At 34.0% G+C, this 18,790-nt stretch overlaps 1 protein-coding gene across 1 annotated transcript in view; it reads right to left on the minus strand.

The window, feature by feature from the left end:
* LOC150106387 (uncharacterized) overlaps positions 1-18,790 on the minus strand; it is a 240,657-nt gene that overhangs the window by 155,105 nt on the left and 66,762 nt on the right. The window lies entirely within an intron of this gene.

Below are 18,790 nucleotides of genomic sequence, written 5' to 3' on the forward strand. Positions count from 1 at the left end.
TATATAAAAATGCAAGCTCTCCTCTGTTATTTCATGATTGCTGTGTAGATAGGATTCGAACTAAGTCTTTTCAATCCTGAAGAGAAAATATCACGACTGAGCTACTACAATGTTGAATTAATGGTTAAAAAAGTATAAGGAAAAAAATAATGATGTTATTAATGATGGTGTCAAGTATCTTCAGATCATTTAGTGTTATCTCTGACTAAATAAAGTGAGTAATATATGCACCAGTTGTGTCTGTCCTAAGGTTGGTTTATTTTGAGCGAGAAATCCAAGCTTCAGGTATTGGCTATAATGATGATCAATAGAAATACTTAATCTCAGATTGGTTTGTTTTACTGAATTCGTTTGATTTTAATAATGATCTCATAACTAAATATGCAAATGCTCACATGTTTAGACAAGAATGATTTGTATTAGTAATGGGAAGAAAGATATCTATAGAAATTCCTTTAACTGAGCAGGGTGGAGTGTATTTTTTTAATTCAAAGAACATCAATGATACAACACAAACAACGCTTGCAACCAAGAGATCAATGCAAATAGGGATTCCTCGAATAGGAAATGGATTTGCGTTAGTATCAAATATACATTTGATATATCAAGAAAACTAAATATTGCTCCTTGTATATTTAAAACACATTAACGGCACACGTGGGATAGATCAAAAGTTTTTTTTTTTGGAGGGAAGGGGACAACGAAAAAGCATGACTATTTTCATTACCAATGTAAATGTCCAAAGATATATTATTCTTAGGAAATAAGAATAATTCTTCTTGTCCTCCCTCTCAGATTCCTATTATATATATATCCATTCGATCATTTCGATTTACTTTCCTACTTATAAGTGGTAGGAACAGTTTCTTTTTATTTAACTTTGACTAACTCAATTTATGATAAACAAATAGCTGAAAATGCGATACTAGAGCAAAGGAAGAATTCATGAACTGTGGTCTGTAGATGAACTCACGTGGTTTTCTTGTGAAAACAGAAAAGTTGAGTAACCGAAGGTGTTGTCAGCCTAACTTGACAAACAGCTGCTCGTCTATTGGTCTTTCAAATTACGTAGTACTGGGAACGACGGCTGATAAAGTATAGCAAATATCGAACGTAAATAATTTACATCCCCTTCTTGGATGTTACAAGTTCGTTACAGTCCAAGGTGTAGCCAGAAGGTCACGCCACGGCACATCTGTGGTGCTCTCGGCGATATGTTAGTAGCTCGGTTTGTTTGAGTAACACTTCAATCAGTGGAGTTCATTGGTATTACATCCCAGCAGATCGATAGAACCGCCACAATTTCCTCCCGGTGCCTCACTCCTGAAACAAGTGGTGTGTTGAAAGGTGTGCGCGTTGAAGGCTACAAATCATTCACACACACTAATTTAAAAAAAAAAAGTAGGTGGAGAGAAAATAGGAAAATGCAGATATAGAGTTTGATAGGATGAGAAAATACTGGTGCAAAGCCTGCAATGAAACATGACAACAAATATCGGACTCGAACTATTGAAACAATATCTTATATTAACATGATTTCACTAAAAATTTTCTTCTCTTGAGTTCATACTTTCACTTCTTTAGCATTCAAGAAATTGAAAGATTCAAATTTACAAATATGGGCACATAATTTGCATAAGAAAAATTTTATCATCTGCGTGTGGAACTGCGTTTACCATGAACAACAGCTTTCTAATCTTGTCTATCTATAGACAAATTATTTGCATTCTCTAGGAATTCAGCTCACAATTCGTGTTTAATTAAATAAGTAATCAAATGGTAACCAGTTATGTGTCCTTCACTTGCAAGTTATGCTCCTATCTCTTCCAATTTTTACTGGTTAGGTGTGGTGTTTCTATAATCATTTTAAAATTGTCCTTGTTTGTAAATAAGCTGTCCCGTATTCTATTTATATATTTGTCCATTTATAGATATCTCCATTTATTTTGCAGAGAATTAGTCTCATTTGCATTTCCAGGCATAAGTTAAAATCTAGTGAGAAGCACGACTTTTTTTTTTTTTTTTTTACCGTATTTCATGCGATTCAGCTGCTTTGAAAATTACTATTGTATTACATATACAATTTCTTTTCGTCTTTAATTCAATTCATTAAGTAGATGCGATTTATTTCCACTTATATGCTAAATTATTTTGGGGGGATAACTTCTTTTTTTAGCAGAAATTCTGAAAAAAATATTACCATATTGCTTAATAATATTTTAGTATGCCTTGTTCGTTAATTTAATAGAATTTAGTGGCTTCTGCATTGTAAAGGGCTGGCAGTTTAAAAGAATTTTATACATAAAGATGCACGAAAAATCTGCTAAAGTTAGTAAAAGTGACAGATGATGGTTCTGAATTTTTCATTAGTGGTAGTTTATTTCATTATACTTCTGGAATAAGCAGTTAATTGACAGAAAGTTGGATTTTTTTACATGTTTTGATATGTTTAAGTTTTTATGTTAAAAATGAATTGGTATAGAATGAAACACACGAAATCTATCCAAGAACTTCCTAGATTTATATGATTATGGAAAGAAAGAAAGAAAAATAAATTGACATCTTTCAGTTTAGTTTCCTCAAAGTAATCCATTCTGTTGAATGGATTAAATATCTTTTGATAATCTCAATGTCATAAAGCTGCTGTGGTCTTTGAAAATTAAAATATAATTAAAGTAAATTAATTATATTTAATTTAGCATAAAATGTTTAAAAATTAATTTTATTTCGATTTTACTATTCTTTACACTGATGATCATCAAGAATAAAGATCGTCTTACATTAAGATTTTTTTTCTTTCTTTAAATTCATGAAATCAATCAAAAACCTGAGCACATCCCATCGAGCCATCTCTTTATACTGTTTGTCATGGTTTATCATCTCTTTTGTCAATTTTAAAACAAGTTAATACAAATGCGTTGCTCCATACTTTGAAACTTTGTAAAAATCGCTACGTCATCTATATAGGATACATCGTTCTACACAAATGACAAGTGCATTGCGCCATAACCGGTTTATATTTTGTAATAAAGCTGAAATTATGAATCGGAGGTATGTGCCTGAATCAAATGTTAATATTTTATATTCATTTAGTAACATATTTGTCAAAAAAAAAAAAATCTCTAGATCTATAAAACTGCAGTAGACGAAGTCTACTGGCAGCTTGAAGATATGAAAACTATCCCAGCATTCCTTGCCTCTGATTCATTCTCAAAGGAATGACTTATGAAGAAAATAAATCAAAATTGCTAAATACATCGAACATTCTATTCGGGAATATATATTAAGAACAAGAAACAGCGTTATACTTTTGCACTTCTATTGTTGTTTTTTCATGATATTCATAGATTTCGTACAACTATAGTAATCCTTGGAGCTTTGATTTTAATTTATAGCCAGAAAGAAAATGTAGGGCAAAAATTTTTGCAAGTCGTAAAAGTCGAAAGAAGTTTAATATTTAATCCGTTTATTTAAAACTATTGTATGTCAATTATATTAAATAGAATTCTTTTAAAAATCAGAACAAAAACGGAGCTAACTATAGTAATCAGTTTAAATGATTATATAGAAATAAGAACAAGGACTAAATAGAAATAGTTTAATTCTTTATGAATTCGAAATACAATATATCAATTCGCATATCAATCTATTTCCATTCTTTTCAGAGGACTTAAAGCCATTAAGAACCATATACATAAAGGAATGCAACAGCCTACAATAAATACAAAAATGTGTGTGTTTCTTCCTCCTTTTTATAGTGATTGGAACAGCTTGTAATCAAGCTTTTATGCACAGACTAAACGTTCATTACGTGTTTAGTACCCTTACTGCTTTTACACTTCGTTCTTCTATCGATTTACTAACTTCACTTCTTCAGTTACTGAAGGTCTATTTTGTTCTTGCTTGTCAATTTTCTTTTCCAGGAATACTGAGTAGAATAACTCGAACTCGAGTTTTAATTTTCTCCGTGTTTATGATGCTGTGCTCGGTTTCATGTTGCACGATTGTGGTCAGTTAGATTTACTTTCTGGTAAATTAAGGGCACAAAACGTTAGTGTGTGTGTACACACATTATGTTGACAAGAGTATTTGGACATATGTGCAGTGAAAATTTCGGATCCTACCACATTCAAATATTCAGGGACTGTCTGCTGGGTCTGGTAATAAAATGTGGATGTGTTGTATGTTTTGCACTGTACTCGATGCCACGTTCAACTGAACTGACAGAGTTCCAACGTGGGATGGAAGTTGGGTAAAATCAGTGGTGTTTTATTGCTACCCATCTCAGTATACCGAAACCCACCGTTGCTTATGTCATTCGTAGATTGAAGGGTGATGGTGCTACCACAACAGGAAAACTCACTGACCAAGATCATCGAGCTTGGTCTCGGAATGTTCGAGCATCCCGCACATCATCATCAACAGTTCTAATGCTGACAGATGTCAGCATTGGAACTGTTGATGATGTGCGGGATGAACTGTCCGCAGAGAGTTGAACGCCTTAAGTTACCATAACAGAGCTGTTGCGAACAAGACAAACATCATACCCCTCCTCAACGCCAAACAACGTTTGGACTGGTCTCTCTCACCATTCCTGGATCGTAAATGATTGGAAAAGGATTCTCTGGAGAATTGCGCTTCCAAATGTTTCACTCTGATGATCGTGTTTGGATCTTGACCATTCCAATTGTCATGTTTGGTGTAGGTAATGGTTTTTTTTTTTGGTTTTTTTTTGAGCGTGGGGGGGTACTTGCATGTTTCAGCACGACAATGCTCCATGCCCTACCATCGACCATCTTTGGGACGAGAACACCGAATCCAGGAGAAGATTCCTGTTGCGATATCAGAAATTAGTTGAAAGCATGCCCCGAAGGATAACTGCTGTCATTCGGGTCAAAGGTGGTCCCACATGGTACTAGAAATGTAATTAAACTGCGTTTTTTTTTTTTTTTTTTTTTTTTTTTTTTTTTTTTTTTACCATAAGTAGGTATCTAAATACTTTTGTCAACAATGTGTGTGCGTGTGTGTCTACACTGCTTTTTTTTTTCCTTTTCGATATAATAGCGTTTCCCAAATTTTACATAGCTGAGGACGATGTTCTGTTAGTTTATACTAAAAAAAAAAAAACTGTTCTCTCATATGTATAAGCACGTTTTTAAAAGAATAAATAGTTACATATTTTTGTCGTGTATTTTTTATTATTATTTTATAATAATAAAAAGATTTTATTATTATAAAATAATAATAAAATTTAGATTTTTTCATCGACAGCTCATATGAAGGATGAAAATATCCTTCCATAGAATTAGAAGAGGTACAGGAAAATGTAAAACCAAGTGTAAGACAAGGGTGCACAATATCCCCAATGTTAATCATCATCTATAATAAACCGCAGCATGAACGAAAGTGGAATTAAAGTTAGTATCAAACTGGAGATATTCAACTAAGGTTTTTACACGTTAGCTAGATGATGTTATACTTCTAAAGAAATCCAGGACAAGTCTGCAGGATTCCTTAACTAAATTGAATAACTGCAGAAAAAAATTTGGCAAAGAAGAAATATTGAAAATATCAGCTGAATTCTGAGTGGAAAACCTAATGAACAAGTAAAACATTTCAGATATTTAAACACAATTTTAGTGAAAATGCAAATTTAATATTAAAATAGATAATAGAATAAGCAAAGTTGGTATGGTGGTGAATCAACTGAATAAATTTACATGGAATAAGAAAGAAATATAGCCAAACCACTCAATTGGCTGTGACGGTGTTTAAACCAATTTTTAAATCTAGATAATCTGAGAAATTGATAAGAACTAAAGTATCAAAGACTAACCACGAAGTACCCTTTGAGATGTAATACTAAAACTCGTACTTCCAGACGAAAGATGAGGATACAAATGCGAAAGTAATTGCTGATGCTACTGGCAACATTCAGACGCAAAGTACTCGCTTATTGAGAAATTATTATACTATATTGGATAGTTATATGTATCCTACAAATTTCCCACTTACCTACTCTTTGCTGAATTAACTTATATAACATTAGTGTCAGTATGGATTCGGAGTAGTTTTTTTGTTTGTTTGAGAGATGAAAATAGAGGCGATAAAAAGGCGTCGTAGAAATGTCATTCAACAGCTATGTAGTCAGAAAATACAGATATCTTCAGATGCGTAACAGAAAAGTATCTTTCACTTTCCTACCCTCATATGATGCAAGAGCACGTAAAATGACAATGTGCAATAACCAATCTAGTCTACCAACATAGAGGTCGTTTTTTTTTATTTTTTATTTTACTTCTTGACTGTTCACTGATCTGCTTTTAATTTGATTGAACAATATTGACTGAGATTTAATTTATCGTGAATTTTCATGTCTAGATTTTCGACTGGCAGCAAATTGATTTTTTTTTAATTTAAAACATTGCTGAGACAGGAGATAAAATTTGGCCTTTCACTTCAACAAAGAAACACAACCAATGCTAAATTTACAATAAACAAAGAGAAATAAATATTGGCGTAGAGTCATTAAAAAAATCCAGTAAGCATGTAAGGTATTTCGCTACACCTGTGCTTACTTGATCAAAAACCCGAAAAATAAGCACTTACAAGATAAAGATAGCAGTTATAACTCGTGAAGAATACAACAGTATCTCTAAATCCTAGACGGCGTTCAAACTCCCATCCCATTCAAGTACAATTTCCTATCCAAGTGGTTAACTATGGGCGTTACGACATGTGGTGAAGACCCTATCTCTTCTACATATTGTCGTAAGTTTTCGTAACTGTAAATCCGTGTGTGTTCACGGGGCCGGTTTGTCTGTAGTGCGGGACGAAAAATCCGAGTTTCCAAATGAAAAAAGCCATCTACCTTCGTGTGAGACCGGCTAACTCACCTTTTGGTCGAAAGAGGCCAGATAAAGGTTCCTCACGTCATGTACAGAAATCGAACCCGGGTCTTTTCGATCAAAGGGCTTCATCTATACCGACTAAGCTACGGAGGCTCCAATTCGAAACTAGGTATTTCCGTCAAAAGGGCATAACTCAACTAGGGAGGCTGTTGGTTATGCAAGAGATACTCTATTACATAGTTGTGTAAAAAACTTACCATAAAAATGGTGGAGGCAAAGAGTTTGCCCATTGTTAAATTTTAGCATCACAGAATCGTTCATTTTAAACTGGCCATAATGAATGTGACTAGAGCAGGTGATACAACTACGTTTTTTATTACAGCGCACTTTTTATAATTTTGCGTAGTAACTAATAATCAAAATTTACCATTCTAAGCGGTGTCGGTTTTATATATACGTGATGGTGAATCTTCTTACCTGCGAACGAGAAAGACAAGAAAAAAGCTGAAATAAATATTCTGTTCTCTAATAATCATTGTAATTATTCGAGGTTTTGGATTATAAAAATTAAAACAAAATCAAGAAAAATCTTCAGAAAATAACATTAACAAGCGAGGTAGCTTTCTTGTTAAATGCTTGTTATGTTAGTTTTTTTTTTTTTTTACATTAGTAACTCGAAACAACAAAAAAATAGAAAAATAACCTTCCTTCTAAAAATTAGATTCGGTTTTCCTAGATGTTTCCATATTTCCTACTTGGATTTCTTTTTTTTTTTTTGGCGGGGTGGGAGGGGTAGCAGAAAAAACGACTGTTGACTGTAGATTATTCATTCGGAATATGATATATTCTAATTATGTAGAGCATTAAAAAAAACAAACTAGGAGAAATATCATTCCTTTCTACACACACATTGAAACTATGTTAGTTACTTCAAGTAACAAAAAAAAAAAAAAAAGAAAAAGAAAAAAAGACTGATTTGTCACATCGTTGCAATGCAAAATTATTCTGATAATGACTGTGGGTCGTAGCTTCCTCGTGTAAATACAGCGCTTCTTTAGTGCTGATCTACATAAACCTTTGGATAAATCTAAAATTCGAACTGATCTGCAAGTCCAATGTCTAATACAAAACTTATGCATAAAACATCAAGCAAGTCTTTTTTTTTTTAAGACTGTCCTCACTTTATTGGTACGATTGAATACATAAACAGACAAACACTATCGTTCAGGAGTCCGCAAGCACGGAGAGAGTCGAACCAGCATACTATAGGAACGATGCCAACTCCGCATTTCCCAAAACAAAGGTCATCACGAGTGATTTACGGCTGTGAAGCTGTCAGTGAATCACGGTCTTCTAAGAAACGCCCAGGATCGATCAAAGTTTCCATTCGCCCTTCTTTTCCCCGTCCCCCCCCATCTCAGCCTCCCTCCCCACCTCTCTTTCTTACTCTCTATTTTCTAAATTTGCAGCTTTCGCCCCGGTGTTTTATCACCCGTAAATAATATGCTAAAGTCAGTGTGACATCACAGATCCGAAGGTGTTCATTAGCACCCAAGAAAACGTTCTTCGGAGCTGGTAGTCACGTGACACGTTTCGAGTGGGTTTCCTATCTGAAGACAAGTAATTAGAACGGACTACTTATTTGCAACAGAAAGGTTGCTCTGCTGTAAGAATACTTGTAAATGCAAATACTAGCGGAGCGTAGTCATTACATACAAGATTGTAGAATGCCATTTTTCAAAAGAATTGCAGTAAAAAAAAAAAAATCACTTTTTTTTGAATAAAGTTCTATGAAAATTGGAGATGGTTGCTTTCTTTAGAAAAATAATCAACTCTTTTTGATCCACAGCCTCTTAGCTGCGAAGGAAATATTGGAATTTTTTACGAGATCTGTGTTTTGTTTTGTTTTTTTGCCAAAACTACAAAGCTGTCTTAACATATTAAACTTATAGAGAAAATTCCAATAAAACATGCAATAAGATTTAAAAATATCAATAGTTGAGATGTTTAAACGTATATTTAAAAAATTAAATGCACTGATTAAAAACAATATACGAAGGAGAAATATGCACCCAGTTATCTTCAAATAATAGGGAAAAAAAAAAAAAAACGATTTCTACATTTAGAACGTTGAAATGAATTGAACCAAAACTAGCTGATCACAGAATGGTGAGAAAAGCAATATTTTCATCATTCTATTGGTTTTAGGAATCTTTGTTCTCTACGAAGCAAAAATTAAACATGCATGTGCACCAATAATGGAACGAAGAAAAACTTGACGTTAAGCCAATTGAAAAAAAAAAAAAAAAAAAAAAACGTTTCAGCGATAAGTAGCATGCATCAGCCTATGAAAAGTTTAGCATCTTACAATATTACCGAATTACTTCTCAGTACAAAGTTTGCAGTAAGTAGATAGATTTAAAATTTGTGGTTTTTATTATAAACCTACTATATGTGATAATAGGACAAAGAGAAGACTTTACTTGGTGTTTGCAATTTCAAATTCTTTGAAATCATATAAATTACAAATGCATAGCCTTACTATTATTATACTATTCTAAATATCCAATGTATTACTTTTTATGCATTACATTTTTATAAAATCTTAGCTGCAAAATTTATAATTAATAAAATTTAGAGCAAAAATATTTATTACGGTATTTATTTGAGAAAATTATTATAGATTACGAAAAGTAAGCAAATGCTCGGTTAGATGGGTGGCGCTGTAAACTGCATAAGATAGAGGGAGTTACTAGAAAAAAAAAAAAATCAAAACTACTGCCTGTTACGTAATTTATGTAACATGAAATTGAATATGTTTGCGTATATTCACTCATTGAAGTCGCTTTTCTATGAATTTCTATTTGATGAAATATATATTTATGCGCTAAATACACCTTTAATAAAAATAGTTCGTATTAAAAGCTATTTTCTCCCAGAATAATTGACAGATAAGAATTGCGTTAATCTGCCATCACTCCATGACTAAACGAGGTTAGTATTGTTCTATTCAATGTTAAAACGTTTTTCCTTGTTTTCCTAAAGCATTTATTTCTTAAAAATTGTGAAACACCTTTCGCAGCATGAGATTATTATTCTAGCCTCGGACATCGTTTCTGAGTAACTTGGGTTTGTGGTTCTCATAGTTCAACAGAGCAGCTGCGTCACGCTTCCAATTTCTCTAGAGTAAATAATAATTGAATGACACGTGACAGGAGCGTAGGTTTAAGTCTCACTGGTTCCATAAGGTCAACAGTGAAAGTATTTTTTTTTTTTCTTTTTCTCGGCTATGTTTATGCACGTTAAAATTGGAGGCGCAGTTTCTTTGCCATTTTCCTTTAAAGGAACACCAAGAATGCATCTTGCTGTTTGTCAATGTTGAAATAAATTTAAAAATTAAATCAAACAGCCATGTTAACTATTATCTACTGCATACTTAGTTTAATTTCCAGCTAGAGATGAACTCTTAATTTTTTTTCCCTCTCTTTAATAGAGAAAAAAAAATTAAGAGTTCATCTCTAGCTGGAAATTAAACTAAGTATGCAGTAGATAATAGTTAGCATCGCTGTTTGATTAATAATCGAAACATTTTAAATTAGTCCCTCAACAAGCATTTTCAGAATCAGAATTTTGACTTAAATATATTTCACTAATAACAATGGCGTCGCGAATGAAATCCAAGATTTTACGATGAGCATGCGCGAGTTCCACTGCAGCATACTCTTGATCCAGGGCGATTTGATTGGTGTATAAAGGATATTATTATGCATAAACTCAAACTCTCAACAGACTGCATTAGCAAACAGAGACAAAAAGGTAGAGGAATATCGACTGTAGAAAATCTCAGATCAATATGTGTAATTCAATAAATGTTATTTATTGGTTTTATTTATACAATAAATATACTCTCACTTTTAACTTATTTTACAAATCTATTCATGGTTGTATGGTCAGCCTCAATTTCATATGCGAGAAATATTAGGTTAACAGTAACTGTTTATCTGTATTCTAAAAACTGAATTTTTCTATTTTTCCCATGATGAAAAGCCCCGAATATAAATGAAATTACCTGAAATTCACTAAGTCCTGGGTGTGAAACGTATGGAACAGTTTATTCCAAGCCTAAACTGTTCACTCCGTAGTTATATGTAATTAACAGGCCATATGGTGCCTCCGTAGCAAGGGCGAGAGGACGACGCATCTGCCAGACACAACATCTGCCGGGAAAAAAACATCTGGCGGTTCGAATCTATAACCGACGAACCTTTACTAGTTCTTTTCAAAGTGAAGGTGAGTTAGCCAGGCCTAACACAGAGGGCACACAATTTTCCTTACCCAGAAACCCAGGTTTTTTTCATCCTAAATAATCGTACTTTTCGTGTAAATAATTAAATGTACTGAACTATTTTCAGTTCACAAAGGAATCTTGAAACTTCGGTATTAGTGGGTAGAGTTTAGAAATAATCTAAAGGATTTCATGCAGTCGAATATGGCAAGCCATTCTCCTACAGGCGTTCTTAAACGGAGTTTTCCTCCTTTTCGCACACGCACACACATAATTTCAAATAACCTGTGTAACTACATTAAACTTATTTTGCTTTCCTAAAGGATTATTTGCTGCATCCAAAATAAATTCCTGGATGCATTCTCCTAGTCGATGCATTCTTTCATGGATCACACTCCGACTTTCTTATGACTTGTATAAACCGTTATTTTACGAGGACCAGTTTGCTATCCAACGTACTGTACTACGTAGGTGATTCTCGTTTATCACACAGAAGACTGCTTCTCTCTCTCTCTATTTCCGATGCAACAGGCATTGCGTCCAAACATATGCAGTACGCAAAATGATTGGTGAGGAAGTTTTAACCAGAAAACATAGGGAAAAAAGGTTTCCAGACATTCCATTTCAAATTTTGTGGTGGTGATGAGTTGGGGAGAGGGGGAATGGGATTTAGTACGTGCTTTTCCAATTGCGAATAAAGACGTGTTTATTCAATATTCGCATATTGGATAAGCACCTCTTCAAACACACAGAAGTTGAGCGAATCACACAGTTAATGAGTGAATCTTAAAATGGCCGCTCTGCACTTTTGTCTCAACAAAATTTAGGAAATAAATCTCTTTGGTGGAGAGAGATGAGACTTTTCATTTAGAAATACAGGTTCGACTCCCGTTATGGTACGACAGGAGCATTTATTTATTTTCAGCTAAAGTCTTATCATGTCAATTAAGTTTCTGAAAATCCACGTAATTAGGAAGAGCAAGCAATTTGGCTTCATACGTGGAGAAAGAGAGAGAGAGAGAAAGTGGTTAGAAATTACTTGCCGATATGACTTTGATTCGGTTCGATTATATTTGTTATAGTTCTACATTTATACAACCAAAATTTTGCTGGATTGGAAGTAACAAAGATCACAAAGCCACTTTATTATTATGTCTGTTAATTGAGTATTTTCTCCGGTCAGTTGTTCTGTCAACTCCGTACGAAACTGGCTAACCTATCCTAAGGTGGAAAGTTCTCGAAGGTTACTTGCATGTGGTTGATGACTTATCTACCGCCTATAGTTGACATTGTGGGCGGTAGATAAGTTATTCAGCGTTATCGTAACACCATTGATTTCTCATTATACATTTTACCATATAGTTTGTTTGACTGAAAGGATAAAGTTGGACAAGTCTATTACCATGCCTTTTACTAGCCCCCTAGATACCACAATCCAGTTCAAGTAGCATCGAAAACTAGTTCGTGCTAATTACTGATTTGGTTTCACTACTGTTCGGAATCACAATTTGCATAATTTCTGCCACCCAGTTTCTAAATGGAAACATACTGATTACACTGGTTTGAAGTAACCTAAAAATAATCTGGATATATACTAAACACGTCGTCCTTCTCATAAATTTTTAAAGAGTAATTTACATGTTTTTCTTACTTTTTCTCTTCAAAAAAAAAAAAAAACTCAACTATGCAGGCACAGGCCATATAACTATGCAGTTATATGCCTGAGGGCACTGCAACACATAGTTGCAGTGTCCTCAGGCTCACGCAAAACTCAAGTACGTAATGCACCTGGTTCTATAACAAGATGCATTCCAATGAATCCAATGTTAATTGGGAGTAGCTACTCTGTCCATGTGAATATAAAACCTCTCAACCTTCTCGTCAAGGATGAACAGTGTGCACGTGTTGTGAAATTCAAGAGGAGGAAAACAGAGAAGTTAACGTTCGTATTTCTTTCGTTAATGAAAAAGTTATTAAGGAATGAAGCAACGTCGAATACACATGACATCATTGTCAAATAATTTCATAAAACTTGAACATATTTGTTAACATTATTATAAATGACAAATAAGTCGACTTCCACTATTTAGAGGGACAACGCAGTGACTTTATTCGATATGATTCTGCACCTAATGTATATTGCATTACAATCACGCAGTTTACTAAGTCAGTTCAGTTCCATTTGGCTTCTTTCGGTGGCATTTGTGAAAAGTTTAGCAACTCGGACTCTTGTAGTCCTAACTTTTTGAGCATCTACATTAGGTATTCAGTTGGCGTAAGGGATTAAATACTGCAGATTAAATGGAGAAATAGTTAAATTAATATGGCAAAGGCAAGATTTTGTAACATGACAAGATATGTATCGATCTTTTGTTTATATTGCACCTAAATGTCTCTGCCCACCAACTTTGAGCTTAGTATTTGGTAACGATGTTTAGAACTCGAGTACGTTTGTGGAAAAACTAACTATCGAGGGGAGAAAGGTTAACATACAGTGTGTCTGCATGATAACAGTACTATCAAACTTGTATACTTTCATGAAAAGAATTAGGCAAGGAGGTCAGATTCAAGTCCTATAAGAGTATCTTAATTTACAAGATAGATGGTAGACGATATTCATTATCCGGTGTAAAACTACCAACTGCTTATTCGAGGCTTGACAAGTATTATCTTGTCTGAGAAGGAGAATCGGATCATGTTACCCATCGCTCACCTATGGCACTAAATGTACGTTAGCTTTACAACCTATCCTAAGTGGAATTATCATAAAAAAACAACTACGCTGCGTGACCTGGCAATATGCACTTGCATTTCTGGCTATCCTTTCGCTTTCTGTTTTGTGGGAATAAAAACTCTTCGGAGTAGGTAAACGACTGGATAACTCACGTTCAATTAAAACAAGTCTTGATAATCTTTCTCAGATCCTTAAGATGTTTTCAATCTCTTGATATGAAAAGGAGGAAATTCAAGTTATTCTCAGAACTTGCGAAATATCAGCTTTAAAAGGAATAATTCTCAGAATTCAGATCTGAGAATTTTTAACTATTTTAAAAACTATTTTGTTCTTTTCTTTCTTGATTCGCATTGAAATTGAGTAACGGCTAATACAGAAGGGATTAATAACTAGTACATTAATAGCATTTCACCTGTCTGAGTTATAAAGTGTTCGCCTTAGGCCTTAACCGCCTTGTTGGAATTGTAACTTCTTTACTTCCTTCTTGATGCGGAGGTGGGGGGGAAGAGAATATCTAGTTTCTCGACTGTTTAAAATATTAGTCACTTAAGTTTTTTTTTTTTTTTTTTTAATTAACTAGTTTACTTTTATGATCGGAGTATTTACCTTACATAGCTTTCATTCTCTGTTGAAAGACCGCAGTCCTGAGATGCTTCATTAACAAACGGAAATGCTTGTTTGCATTCCTTCTAAATAATCGATAAAGACGTAAAAGGAAAACAGAAAATAAAAAGGAAAAAAAAAATGGATAGTCACAGATGTGTTGTCAGAACTAAGATGACTAAGGTGGATTAGATGCGATTATCCAAAGACTCGCATAGAAACAGTTTGCGGCTAGCATTATACACATACTATTCCGTGGAGCTTTGTCGTCGCTTTTGTTTACATATTCATTCAGGAATTGTTTGCTCCTTTGAGAGAGAGGAAGAAAGAAAAAGGACTCTGTGGCGAAGTTCGTATTTCTGTTTACTGAATTTATCTTTAATTCCATTAATAGCAAACTCTAGGAACCTCAACGGAGAGGGCTTCCAGTTCTTTTTCCATTTAATTTTATATTGGTATAGTATTTTTGGCAGTCTCCTATTTTATTGTCATATTATTACTATATTCATTATGTCATATTAACATATTATATACACTAATCAAAAATTCATCCCGATGATGTCATTCTTCAGATTCATTAACGCATGGACAATACCTTTCCCTCATTTACTTTACCTCATTTTTCAGTAGTTTAATTTTGAAGTTGCCACTGGGGGGGGGGGGTCACTTTAGAAAATTAACTGCATGGAACGGCTTATGGCAACTGATGCAGAATGCCATCTCGTTGTGATGTCAGGAAACAGACAATGCAAACACTACCTCTAAGTCATTCCAACAAAATGGCGTTTTCACGTGCTATGATGTTTCGTTATTGTTTAACGCGCCCTCGTATTAATAGAGTATTTTTCTACTTTCAAAAACAAATTTCAAAAGAAAAATATTTTATATTCAGAAAAAGAAATAACATGAAAATGTATCATTATTGGTACAGTTCTGGTTCTTGACAGTCTAAATGGTGAAGTGGACACGCACACATTCTGTCAACATAGCCCCAAATAATTACAGAGTAGCTTTACAAAATCCATCAAGTGGAACGAATGAAAGCTCTCACACCTTTACAAGTTAGTTGTTTACCTTAAAACTGGTTTTGTTCTTATGCTTTCTGTATTTTTCTTCTTTTTTTTTTTTACCGTACTTTTCAGTATTCTAGGTGTGTCACCGACGTTCGAGCCAAACTACAATACAGGAGAAAATTTTCATGCAGTAAAGCATCTCTTCGTGCGTTCAACCAAATCCCTCGGCCAAGGTTTCCCAAGCAGGAGTTGAGAGCTACCACTACTGCACTTGCTGTTGGCAGGCTGCCAAGTAAAGGTGAATAGATGGTAATAATTGTAGGTTGCGTGCTTGGTAGGAAACGACACATGTGACCTACTTCACTGTTTTAGTTTATTTTTGCAGTAAATTGTAAAACGTCACATTAATACTAACTAATTAGACGCTGACTATTGACGTACTTGTAAAAATTCTATTATAAAATTTCGTTTCGGTTAAATATCCGGTTACCTGATGTATTATTACTGTCTTTATGTCAAGATAGATCTCTCAATACCTGGAGTATGACGGGTGTAGAATATGATCGTTATTTAGTCAGTATCTCACTTGATTTTACAGAAGTTATTTTGCTAGTTTTCAAAATACTGTGAGTTTAATAAAAAAAAAAAAATATTACTTTGACCGATCTCTTTGTAGGATTTTATTTAGTGCACAACGAGACTGAAATTCAAAGGCAGTTTTTCTCTCCTTACCAGCTCCTTTGAAAGATGCAACAAGTACGCACTTGCATATCTACGACAGACAGCGAAAGTTTTTTTTTTTTTTAAACGATTTACGCTATCAAATTCCTCATCATACTGTATGCCGCTTAGAATTACAAATGGGGTTACGTTCGACAATCCTAAATTATGATATCCCCCTGATCTTTCTCATCAAACGTTATGTAATTATCTTCCTATTATAAAACCTGCGAATTAATGTCGGTTTCTTTATATAAAGAATAATGTATTCTTTCTTCGAAGAATAATGATACAAAAATATAAAGAAACAAAGAAATTAAAAATACATAAAAATCGTAGAAAAAGAAATTAACCCCCAGGTCTGTACACGTTTGCTATACTTCTCACATGACGTAATATATGGATTGTAATCTATACTTATAAACTGCATGTAATAGTTAATGGTATATACTTCTTTGACTTCGGAAGGGTTAATGTAATAATAATCTCCATTTCGTGTGGATTTGACTTTTTAAGTGAAGAGATATCATCCAAACCAAACTATACATAACTCATAAGAAGAATCCAAATTAATCTAGTAATGTAAGTTAGAACACTTCTGTCATTTAACATACAGAAATTAAAACTATATCATGTACATTTAATGCTAGTAAACCTTTAAACATTTGTAAATGTATCTTTGTGGACTTCACTTTCGAATTTTTAATAAAACTGTTTAACCCGTATCAATTTGATTTAAATCAGGTAAATTTTACTAATTAAATTATAGAAAAGTTTATTAAATAATGTGAATTATATTGCAGCAATGTTTATGCGAAACCTTGTTATTGATAAGGCTGTGTTAATATTCTGTTACCATGGCAACTCCAGTAATAGGTACTAAAGAAATTGATCATGGGACCCTTGAATGCTAGTAGTCTACATAACTGTATTTGAGATAATAGTATGGGATGATCTCTCTCTCTCAATAGAAACTTTGGATAATAAATCAATAAACTGAGCCCCGGAGTATCCCAATGATACACATGCTGTTTTATTCATTTTCCTTAAGCACACATAAAATCACATAAATGTAATTTTTCCCCCAAATTTTTTAACATTTTTAACTGGATAAAGATTCCAAAAGAGGAAGGAAATCAAATTGCAAAAATTAAAATTCGAAAGTGAAAGATTATTCTTAGAAGAAGCAGAAATACTATACAAATCCATCAACTTGAATAAAGGGATGATTACTGGATAAAATGTGGAAAATTATACTGAATGCGGAAAAGCTGAAGGCTCTGCCAAGGTCACCACAGCAGGAGAATCGGCTTTGGAGCATCCTTTGCACGTGGGCGGCTATCGATCGTGCATTTCTATGTATGCTGTTGTTATTCATGTAACTGTGTGTTGTTTCTTTGTAACTTTGCTTGAAAATAGTCGCTGAGAATTACTAGATAATTTATTGAAAGAATATTTGTTTGTCAAGTGCTTAATATTTCTATGTCGTCTAAAATAAGAACTGGAATAGATTAAAAGAAATAATTATCTTTAAAATTCATACCAAATGTAATGCTATTCTCAGGTTGTTTGCAGGAGATTTCGATATACATAACTTGAGAATTATTTCCCATACTTTTCATTTAAACTCTGTTAACTACTTTAACAAACGATTTTCAATCAGCCTCCTTCCTCTCAACAGTCTACTCCCACGGGTCATTAATATGTTCTAGGTTCTGGCTTTCTCTTATGTGGGAATGATACACAAGCTTAGTATGAGTATTAATGAATGAAGAGCTGATAATATTGATTCAATTCCAAACACAATGCAGCATTTTGTATTGATATGACGCCATTACCTGAATTTGAATTCTTTCTAGGGAACGAATCTTTATAAAAGGTTTTGTAGTTGGTGCATCAGCTGGTCTCATACGGTGGAAAGATTATTTTCTCCCCAATACTCTGGTTTTTCTTCCCTCCAAATGGATAAACTAGCCGCAATTAACACACAATAGACTATCCTCTTAGAGCCTTAGTTACTTTTTCTAAGCATTAAGTCGTCATCGTCTTAGAAAACAGCACTTCATGGTAGCAAATGGAAACAAAGCCTAGTTGATGATTGAAGATTATCTTTGATTGGAAAAACCTGGGTTAGAGTCGCTTCTGAGACGCTTAAAAGTATGGCGAGTGTTTCGCCTCGGCGAATATCATTGACCAAGTGGTTGGCGTATCCGAATGTTTGTGATCTTCTTTAGGTTGGAGAAGAATTTCGCCGCCCGGTGTGAGACCACCTCCCAGCTTACGGGAAGCCCGAAGTGGCTTGAAAAGTTTAAAATAAATTCACACGTTCAAAAATTGCCATCCTATCACTGATGAAGATTGATCGGGGCAAGCGCTCATCCACATTAAGACCTGATAAGAACACTGAAAAAAAGTGTTCTCATCAGAACACTTTTATTCATCCGCACATTTATTCATCCGGGATGAATCACATTACTCTATGGATGTGACGTACCCACAAGACCACTTCCATCAAGTCTGCTCAAGAAGAGTTCCCAGCCAATTCAGCATTAGATAAAACTGTTTGGCTATAACTATGGCACAG

The sequence above is a fragment of the Typopeltis vanoorti genome, chromosome 5 (assembly GCF_054136105.1).
Source record: "Typopeltis vanoorti isolate ZY-2024b chromosome 5, IOZ_Tvanoo_1.0, whole genome shotgun sequence".
NCBI lineage: Eukaryota > Metazoa > Arthropoda > Arachnida > Uropygi > Thelyphonidae > Typopeltis > Typopeltis vanoorti.